This window comes from Elephantulus edwardii, unplaced genomic scaffold, assembly GCF_000299155.1.
Source record: "Elephantulus edwardii isolate Elephantulus edwardi_28Jun2011 unplaced genomic scaffold, EleEdw1.0 scaffold00307, whole genome shotgun sequence".
In the NCBI taxonomy this organism is placed as follows: domain Eukaryota; kingdom Metazoa; phylum Chordata; class Mammalia; order Macroscelidea; family Macroscelididae; genus Elephantulus; species Elephantulus edwardii.
In genome coordinates, this window is record NW_006400057.1 from 1093584 (window position 1) to 1104723 (window position 11140).

An 11140-nucleotide genomic window follows, 5' to 3' on the forward strand; every position below is an offset into this window, starting at 1 on the left:
ACTGGGATAACTGGGATGGGAGTGTCAGAGACAGTGCGATTGGCACAGGACAGAGCGGAGTTTAGGGCTGTTGTACATAGGGTCACTATGAGTTGCAGGCGACTCGATGGCACATAACAACAGCAACAACAAATAGGAAGAAAAAAAAATTTGTTTGTTAAAGTCACCCCTTGTGACATTTCTGTTATAGCAGTACTGCATAATCAAGACAGAATTTGGTATTGGGACTGAGGGTACTGCTCTCACAAGTATCTAAAATGTGGACGTCATTCTGGAATTGACTAATGGGTTGTTGTTGGTGGTGTGTGCTGTCAAGTTGCCTGCAACTTATAGCAAGCCTATGTACAACAGCCTTATACCCTACTCTATCCTGTGCCAATCTTACTATCGCTGACACACCCACCCCCATTACCACAGTCACTGAATCAATCCATTTCATCGAGAGTCTTCTTCTCTTGTGCTGTCCCTCCACCTTCCCAAGCATGATATCCCTATCCAAGGTCTAGTCTCACCATGCAACATGTCCAACATGTCAGACGAAGCTTCAGAATCCTTGCCTCTAAGGAGCAGCCTGGTCTCACCCTCTGAGAAAACTATACTTAGACCAGGAGGCAGTCATCAGAACAGAGCAAGGAAACACTGCATGGTTCAAAATTGGGAAGGGCGTACGCCAGGGATGCATCCTATCTTCATACCTTTTCAATCTATATGCAGAACACTTTATCCGGAGGCTGGTCTCTAGGAAAAGTGTGCATCAGGCTTCTATCCTTTTTCCATATCCTACATACTAGCAAAATATTTGAGAAGCTAGACTCTATGAAGAAACATGTGGCATCAGGATTGGAGAAAGACTCATCAATAACCTTTGCTATACAGATGGTGACACAACTGCAGAAGGTTAAGGACTGCAGCCTTCAATATAGATTGTATCTCAATATGAAGAAAACAAAACTTCTCATCATTGAACCTATAGTCAACATCATGATGGATGAAGAGAGGATTGAGACTGTTAATAACTTTATCTTAGACTTGGTACCAGCAGTCTGAAGGTCAGGAAACATATTACACTGACAAAGTCTGCATTTGGGGACCTCTCCAAATTATTGAGGAATAATGATGTCAATTTGAGGATAGAAGTGCACCTGATGCAGGCCATGGTCTTTTCAGTCATTTGCTATGCACTAAGAAGAATTGATGTCTTTGAACTGTGGTGTTGGAGAAGAGTGCTGAAGATCGATCTCATGGACTGCCAAAAGAACAAACAGATATGTCTTGAAGAAGGTGAAGTCAGAGTGCTCCTTGAAGGCAAAGATGATGAAGTTTCATTTCACATACTTGGAGCATGTTACTAGGAGAGGTTATTCCTTGGAGAGTGGCATCATTCTTGGAAAGGTGGAGGGAGAGTGAAAGAGAGAAAGACATTTAACCAGGTTGAATAACACTGTGTTTGTGGCAATGGGCTTAAGTATGTCAGAGATTGTGAGGATGGCATGGGATATGCTAGTATTCAGATCGGTTCATAAGGTCAGTATGAGTCATACTCAATGGTACTTAACAACAACGACGACAGCAAGTGGTGACCTAGTGGCTAAAGAGTTGTTGTATTAAACCAGAGACAGATGGTTCAAACTCACCAGCTGTTCTAATGGAAAAAGCTTGGCTGTCTCCTTCTGTATAAGTCTCCTTACAGCCTCTGAAAACTCACTGGAGGGTTTGCTATGAGTTAGTTCTGACTCTATGGCCATGGGTTTTATGAGCAACATTAAAAGCCTAGGTTGCTTTGAAAAGACTAGATAGAATTATGAATATCAAAGCAATTCTAAAGAGGACTCAGAAGGAACTGTTTCTATAATCTTAGAATATATATGGCATCCATGATAGAAAGCTACTGGAAATACAGCCATTAAATATAATTCTGGTGAGGCTTTAAAGAAAAATTACTAGCAAATGTTTGTAAAATTAAGGAAGAGTGATGTTTTTATGCAGTAGAAAAGAGTTTGCATTGTACGTTATGTACTGTTGAATTGAAATCAACTTAGAATTGACCCTCCAACAGGTTTTCAGAGACAGTAAATTGGACTGGAGATTTCCTATCTTTCTTCCATGGAGCAGCTGGTGGATACGAACCTCATCCTTTAGGTTGGCAGTGCAACTTCTTCCCACTAAGCCACAAGAGCTCCTTTTTGTAGAAGGTGGAACTTGTTAAGGGATGAACTTGGACATCTGGTTGAGGAGATTTCTAAAATCTTCAAGAAATCATAGTGTTTTTCCTTTCCATTTATAAAGATATGTGAGAGGAAAGAGATTAACTTAAAAAACAACTGTGCTAAGTTAAAAATGTACTGAGAGACTTGGAAAATCCTATACAAATTAAGGATATATGTTCTAGAATTCTCACCAAAGAAAGGCATGACTATACAGTCTTTCATTAAGGAGGTTAAGACTATGACATGTAACTAACCAATGACTCTGATTGAAAACCATCAGCTTACATGGAAAGGTACAGGGAAAGAACAAAAGGAAAGACACTGTCTGCCTCTGGGAATTCTACAAACAAAAACAAGCCAAAGGATTTACATCTATAAGGACTCACATCAGTAAGGATCTGTAAGAAACTGAAAGGACCATTCCTGGAACATCTTGGTGACCAGCAAAGTCATAAGAAGGAGAATGGGAAGGGGACCTTCTTGGTTGAAAAGGGTCAGGCCTCAGTCCTCTAACTTTCAAAAAGCGGAGCCACAGCTTTCCAGGTTTCTAAGATCTAGATAGTTGAGAACTCAGCTCTGGAAGGTGGGTTACTGTTAAGGCATGCCACAGCCACTGGACAAAGCTGATGGTATAGGGCTACTGTGCCCAGGAGCAGAAGAACAGGGCCTAGTAAGGCAAAAAAGAGTGGGATTGCCACTCACATAGACAAGGAGAATGGGTCCACCCAAGATGGAGGGAGTAGAGTTGTCCATTGTCTTTGGGCCTGGAAGGTAAGGCTGAAGCCCAGGGACAAGGAGCTTCTGTGCAGAACACAGAGGGAAGAATGACCAGCATTTGGACTTTGGAGGGTTGGGTCATTGCCTCGATGGACCCAAAGAACAGAGGATTATTTTCCGGCCCTGAGAGCTAATATAAATTGTTCTGCTAGACTAGGGTTTTACATGGTGTCAGCTATTCCTTCTTTCCCTCCAATTTCTCCCACTTATAATGAGACTATCTGTGCCTACTCTACATTGTACTTTGCAAACCAATAACTTCTAGGTTCTGCAGGCTGATAGATGAAGAAAATTTTGCCTAGGATGGATAAGACTAAAAGTTAGACAAATATTTTATTTAGTTAATTCAGATGACATTTTGGGATTTGTTGTCATTAGGTACTGCTGAGTTAAGTACAAAGAGTCATACAGACATCATGACCATCAGATCAAACCCCTGCCCTATCCTGCACCAGCCTCAACATTTCTACCATGCTCAAGTCCATTGCTGCAGTCACCGTGTCAGTCTATCTATCTCATTAAGGGTCTTCCTTTCTTTCACTAACACTCTATTTTCCAAGGAATTTTTGATCTGGAATTGTTTTAAAACTTCTGAGATGAGGTGACAGGATAAATGTGTTTTATATGTGACAAGGGCATGATTTGGGGGGAAGCAAAGAGAAAAATGTTATGGATTGAACTATGACTCCCAAAAGTACATATTGTAAAATATATATACCTTTGTGGGGGGGGAGGGTTGGGAGGGGAGGGAAGTGCAACAATGAATGAATGCAAATCCAAAGTCTTTGTAAATTTGCATTGAAATTAATAATAAAAAAATTTTAAAATACATACCTTTTACATCTGTGTTTATAATCCCATTAGAACACAGGTTGTCTTTATTATGTTAATGAAGTAGGATTATTGTAGGGTATCTCTTGAGTCAATTTCTTTTGAGATATAAAAGAGATTAAACTAAAAGAGGAGGAGAGATGCCAAGACATATGAAGATTTCTTAGGAAAAGAAGAGAAAAGGGACTTCCTCGAGTGCTCATGGAGAAAACCTACGCTAGAACTGGCACCCTACACACTTTTAGCTTCCTAAACTGTGAGAAAATAAATTTCTGTTTGTTAAAGTCATCCCCTTGTGGTATTTCTGTTATAAAAGCATTTCATAACTAAGACATGGAGCTTCATCTTACAGTAACAGAGAGATAGCCCTTCAAACACTCAGCTGCCAGAATTTATTCTCGCAAATCAAAACTCCCAGTCCTTGGTGTAAGATACGTTGACTAGATTGGTAAGTAGCAGGCAAGACAGCTTTCTTCTAAGTGTCGACAAAGAATCTTCTTCTTCCTCATTTATGAACCATATAAGAAAGCAAGACAGCGAAAAACGAGGACTAAGAGGAAATTCTAATATTGATACATTTTCTTTTCCTGCTATATTTTTTCTTATTCAAGAACAATTGTTCAAATATATGCTTGTTATTTTTTTTTTACTGAATCAGTGAAAACAATTATAAAATGTGCCTTACGTCTTTCCAGATTTCTTCCTGATTGTCAGAAACAGGAAAATATTGTAACTTTCCACAAAATGCCAATGTCAGCATGAAGTATTAGTACCATGCAGTGCCACTCTATTATGCTTCCAGGGCCTCCAGTAAAATATTATTTTAAAGAGACAGTCAGAATGTTGCTGGTGCCAAGGAGGTGCTGCCTGAATGTTCTCTGATGATGATTAACAGCCTTCTAAGTGGGTGTACTGAGTTTAAGAAACATAACACCACAGCACGTAAAAACACATGCCAGATCTCACACAGCCGCCAAATCACATCAGCCCCTATCTCTCTGGATGATCCTTCCCCAAAATACAGGCCTGGCACCTTGCCCTGAATGTCAGCCAACTGGACATTAGCAGACCAGGGTAACGGGGGAAATCCAGATATGTTCCCCTATAAATCTCATCCGAAGCCAAGCCTTGAACATCTCTGGTGTTTGTGGGCAATGGAGGAAGGGTACTTTGGGGCGTGAATCCATGGAATTTGCACATCAACCTAAATCTTATTTTGAACAATCAGTTTCCAATGTCTCTGCTTTTTAAGGAAAGGACTAATGTTGTTAATTCTGACTCATGATAACCCCATATGTTAGAGTGGAGAAGGATCCATTGGGATTTTGGGGCGTTAACATTTTTTTTAAAGAAATTATTCTTTTTCTCATTTCTGCACATTTTCTTCCTCCCTTTTCCCAGCTCAACCTGTAATGCATCCCTTGTTTCAGACTGTTGTCATGCATATAATGCCTAATTATATATTCCTTTCAGACAGTTCTTCCCCTCATCTGTTCTAATGCCCTGTTCATTATCTATTCAATCTTTCCACTATCCTCCCCATGTCTGCCCTGTTTTGTAACAATGGTGTTATGCAGTATTTGTCGTTTTGTGACTGAGATATTTCACTCAGCATAATGTCCTCCAGACTCTTCCATGTTTTATGAGTTCATTGATATTGTAATGCTACATAATATTCCATTGTGTGAATGGTACCATTTGTTTGCTGATAGGCACTTGAGTTGCTTCCTTCTCTTTAATCTTAATGGAAGCAGATGACCAGGCCTTTCTTCTGTGGTGAAGCTGCCTGGATTTGAACCACCACCTTTATCTTAGGAGTGAGGTGCTAACAACCCTTGTCTCTCCAGACTACTTTCTGAGTAGGGCAATAATGAGAGGTGACATGGCCAAAAGATGGGCACCCAACAAGATTTGGAGAAGCATAAAAGGCTGAGGAATTCCCAGATCAGAAAAATCTTCCTTGTATAATAGAGTTTGCTGTAGTAACTGATTTCTTTTTGTTATAAAGTGGATCTAAGTGAGCTGCAGAGATTAAACTCTTATCGAGAAGTTAAAAATAATGTTTAAGTGCCTCAGGTTACATACCATAATCTTTGAGTAAGAAATTGCATATTTTAAAAGCCAGACACTATATACATCCTTGTATGTACATGCCTGAACATGGCTTTGCAGAGCCCAAGCCAAACGGAGACCAGAAGTTATGTCCAGGGAGGACTGTGGGGTCGGTAGAGGGAATAAGGATAGAAGAGTGAAGGAGGCACTTGGAAAAACTCTTTTATTTAAAGTTTTATTATGAGAATACATGCATTTTGTTCAAAGGGGAAAAAATTATTATGAAAGACAAAGTATCTTGGGTTGAAGCTTCCAGAGGGGAAGAATTGCATCTTCTGCATTCCCGTGTCAAGAACCCAAAGATGATCAACATACATGTTGGTCTGGCCTGACATAGCTGACAGCACTCTTCAGAAGTTTTCTTGTTGTAATTATATTCTTTGCAATTACTTTCTATGCATCAGAGAGCTGGACAATGACTTGGGATGATAGAAGGAGAGTTGATGCCTTTGAGCTGTGATGCTGGAGAAGAGTATGGAATAAACCAAGGACTGCTAGGAGAACAAACAAGTTCATCCTGCAGAGGATGAAGCCAAGCTGGTCCTTGGAGGCAAGGATTCTGAAGCTTGGTCTGACATACTTTGGACATGTTGCCAGGCAGAATCAGTGTTTGGAGAGAGACATCACGCTTGGGAGGGTGGAGGAACAGTGCAGGATAGGAAGATTCTCAATGAGATGGATTGATTCAGTCACTGGGGTAATGTCTAAGACAATAAGATTGGCAAGGGATAGAGCAGGGTTTAAGGCTGTTTTACATAGGGTCGCTATGAGTCACAGGCAATTCGATGGCACATAACAACAATAACAACAGAAGCTAATTCTAGGGAGCTCTGGTGGCCTAGTGGTAAGAACCTACATTGCCATCCTGAAGGCATGATGGTTCAAATCCTCCATGGGAAAAGGATGGGCAATATCCTTCCATGCAACTAACTGCCTCTGAAAACCCACTGGAGGGTCAGCTCTGGGTTGGTCCTGACTCGCAGTACTCAACAACAACACACTAATTTTATTTGCTGAGAAAGATATCATTAACAGTTTCATTTGTGAGGTGGCATTTATGCAATTCCTTATATCATTGTTGTTCCAAATTGTGGCTCATTGTTCCAAATGGCCTTCCCAGCCATTGGATATTCACTTTCATTAGATGATAGGATGAGAACATGAACTAGGGTGTATATAAATGACTTGTGATGGGATTTACCACTTTTTTAGGCTCAGGTTTAAACTTAACATGTTTAGCAGGAAAAGGGGAATCTCAGTACCAGCGAGGAAGAAGGAGCTGAGAATGCAGTGCACTGACCAGAGATTCCTGTGCCAGTCAATTTGAGAGCAAAATGAAAGCACCAGCAGCCCGAGTGGAGAACCAGAGATCAGCATGAGAGAGTTGACTCTTGAGATCCCCCTTAAAGCCAGAGCCATAGGCCTTCACCCAAGCTTGATGGAGGACTGAGAGATGTCATAATTGGCAGAACTAAGAGAGCTTTGTAACACTGAGCCATGAGGCTGAAGATCAAAAGGCCTGAGGGGCGAGAAGCTGCACTGCAATCCCAGAGACGCACGGTTCAAACCCACCAGATGCTCTGCCGGGAAAGAAGGGACAATCTCCTTCTGTACCAGTCAGATCTGATTTGACGGTACACAGACACAAAAAATAATAATAATAATAATAATTAAAAAAAAAAGGCCTATGAGCAAAGTTAAGAAGCTTTCCTATAGTTACTGGATTATGGAGGGGGCGGAGGCTTATCTTCGGTGGCGTACTTAAATCTCGCGATATTTCGGAATCTCCAGCCTGACATTTGAGGAGAGTCTCGCGAGAGCTGGTACTGAACGCGCGTCCGCTAGTGTTTGCGTATATGTGTGTTGGTAAATATGAGTGCGGGGAAGTAGCAGTCGCCATTTCACAGAGCTTGCCGACGCTGTTGCAGGGGTGGATCCCGAGCTCCCAAAGCTGTCTCCCGCGCGGGCTCATTAATCGCATTTTTCTTTTAGATCCGCTCGGGCCTAGCCGCCCTCGGAGCCTGAAATTCGGGCTGGGCGGTACCGCGGCCTGGGCCTAGCGCTTTAAGAGTAGTAGCAGCGACAGCGCCGGTGGTAGCATTATAAGAAGACAATCCTTTACGAACACGAGCCTCACAGGTCCCCAAAGCCCGCACAGGCATTTGGAGAAAATGGCAGACGATATTGATATTGAAGCAGTGCTTGAGGCTCCTTACAAGAAGGATGAGAACAAGTTGAGCAGTGCTAACGGCCATGAAGAACGTAGCAAAAAGAGGAAAAAAAGTAAGAGCAGAAGTCGTAGTCATGAACGAAAGAGAAGCAAAAGTAAGGAACGGAAACGAAGTAGAGATAGAGAAAGGAAAAAGAACAAAAGCCGTGAAAGGAAGCGAAGTAGAAGCAAAGAAAGGAGAAGTAGAAGCAAAGAAAGGAGACGGAGTCGCTCGAGGAGTCGAGATCGCAGATTCAGAGGCTGCTATAGAAGTCCTTACTCCGGACCAAAATTTAACAGTGCCATCCGAGGAAGACGACGTTCCCGAAGCAAAAGTCCTTTCAGAAAAGACAAGAGCCCTGTGAGAGAACCTATTGATAATTTAACTCCTGAGGAAAGAGATGCAAGGACAGTTTTCTGCATGCAACTGGCAGCAAGAATTCGGCCAAGAGATTTGGAAGAGTTTTTCTCTATAGCAGGAAAGGTTCGTGATGTAAGGATGATTTCTGATAGAAACTCTAGACGTTCCAAAGGAATTGCTTATGTGGAATTTGTTGATGTTAGCTCAGTGCCTCTAGCTATCGGATTAACTGGCCAGCGTGTCTCAGGAGTGCCAATTATTGTACAAGCATCACAGGCAGAAAAAAACAGAGCTGCAGCAATGGCAAATAATCCACAGAAGGGAAGTGCTAGACCTATGAAGCTTTATGTGGGCTCATTACACTTTAACATAACAGAAGATATGCTTCGGGGGATCTTTGAGCCTTTTGGAAGAATTGAAAGTATCCAGCTCATGATGGATAGTGAAACAGGTCAATCTAAGGGCTATGGATTTATAACGTTTTCTGATTCAGAATGTGCCAAAAAGGCATTAGAACAACTGAATGGATTGAAACTAGCTGGAAGGCCAATGAAAGTTGGTCATGTTACTGAATGTACTGATGCGTCTAGTGCTAGTTCATTTTTGGACAGCGATGAAATGGAAAGAACTGGAATTGACTTGGGAACAACTGGTCGTCTCCAATTAATGGCAAGACTTGCAGAAGGTACAGGTTTGCAGATTCCTCCAGCGGCTCAACAGGCTCTGCAAATGAGTGGCTCTTTGGCTTTTGGTGCTGTGTCAAAATTATCTTTTGCTATAGATTTGCAAACAGGACTTTCCCAGCAGACTGAAGCATCAGCGTTAGCTGCAGCTGCCTCTGTTCAGCCACTTGCAACACAGTGTTTCCAGCTCTCTAACATGTTTAACCCTCAAACAGAAGAAGAAGTTGGATGGGATACAGAAATTAAGGATGATGTGATTGAGGAATGTAATAAGCATGGAGGAGTTATTCATATTTATGTTGACAAAAATTCTGCTCAGGGCAATGTGTATGTGAAGTGCCCATCAATTGCTGCAGCTACAGCTGCAGTTAATGCGTTGCATGGCCGGTGGTTTGCTGGTAAAATGATAACAGCAGCATATGTACCTCTTCCAACTTACCACAACCTCTTTCCTGATTCTATGACAGCAACACAACTACTGGTTCCAAGTTAGACAATGAAGGATAATATAGTTCCTATGTGCATAGCTTTTTTTTTCCTTGAAAATTCATCTTGAGTTATCTTTTATTTAAAGAGGCAAGGGTCTACTGTCATTTGTATACAATTCCTGTTACCTTGAAAAATAAAAATGTTAACAGAAAAAAAAAGAAGCTTTCCTAATGCTCTAGTGGTAAGAAGCTGTGCTGTAATCCTGAAGGTGCGTGGTTTGAATCCACCAATGCTCTTCTGGAGAAGGAGAAACAATCTCCTCCTGTGCCACTTGGATCCAGCTTGATGGTACACAACAAGGGGGGGGGGAGAAGAAACCTTAAAAAAAAAATAAAATGAAGCTGTCCTAAAGAAATGTATCCTCTTGACAACATGAGTTGCAGCCTGTTAACGTCCTGAATAAATCGCATAACTGTGAGTATGATTCTGTGAGCTCTGTGTAGACATTGCAATGGATTCCGGATCCAAAAGTAGAGCAGCAAGAGCCCTGGGAGGAATGGCTTGTGTTAAAATTAGTAGACATAGGTCCAAGAGCGTACAATGACTGATCTCAGAGAAATTAGTTTTGTATTGTGGATGTTGGTGGTGGGACAATTCCCCATTCTCAGAAGTGGCCATTCCCAAGCTGACCCCACACTTTTTACAATTACAATTTAAATAAAAAAAAAAACCTCATTGCCATCAAATTAATTCTCTGTCATGAGACCCTGTCAGAGACCACAGACCTGCCTATAGTATTTCCAAGGCTGTAGACCCTCTCAGAAGTGAAACTACCTCATCCTTCTGCCATGGAGAAGCTTGTGAGTTCGAACTGCCAACCATTTGGTTTAGCAGCTTGATACATTATGCATTATGTCACCAAGACTCATTTGTATTTTGATTGTTCTTTAAAGTTACTTCCTGTTGAATGTTCCTCAAAGGAAGGTAGAGTTATCTTTTATATTGGTAGGTAAAGAATTGTGACCTAAATAAAGAAATAACAGGTCTTTGGAAGGTCATATAAGGGCAGATATCTAGCAAATGAAATTGTTGTTTATGATTTTCATATTTTCAACCATTGTTTTTCCGGAAGTCCTAAGTGCCCTGACTAAAGGCTGATTACGGCAATGCCTAACTGGATATGGATGAGTTATGTTTCTAAAACGTTTCCAATAGTAAGGACAAGGGGCTACTGAGAAGGTAGGTGGGCTCTTCCATTGTCTTAAAAAAAGATTCTTTGTGATCTTGTCAGGATCCTCCCACTAGATCATGTCTCAGAAAAGCAATGATGATGTGAGACCTTCACAGTAGCTTGGATACATGTCGTGGGTAACAGAGGATGATTTGCAGGGAAGTGACTTCCAGCGTAGAGGACACGAGAGAGAATGTGTTGAATTTCTAAGAGGGCCAAATTGATACATCTCATTTCTTGACACAGCAAACATTTCTTATTTTCTGTCTTAACCAGCTCAAAACTCATAAATCTGGAGAG

General features: G+C 41.4%; 1 pseudogene; it reads left to right on the plus strand.

The window, feature by feature from the left end:
- Window positions 1-8098: 8098 nt before the first annotated feature.
- LOC102859145 lies at window positions 8099-9673 on the plus strand (annotated as a pseudogene).
- Window positions 9674-11140: the final 1467 nt, after the last annotated feature.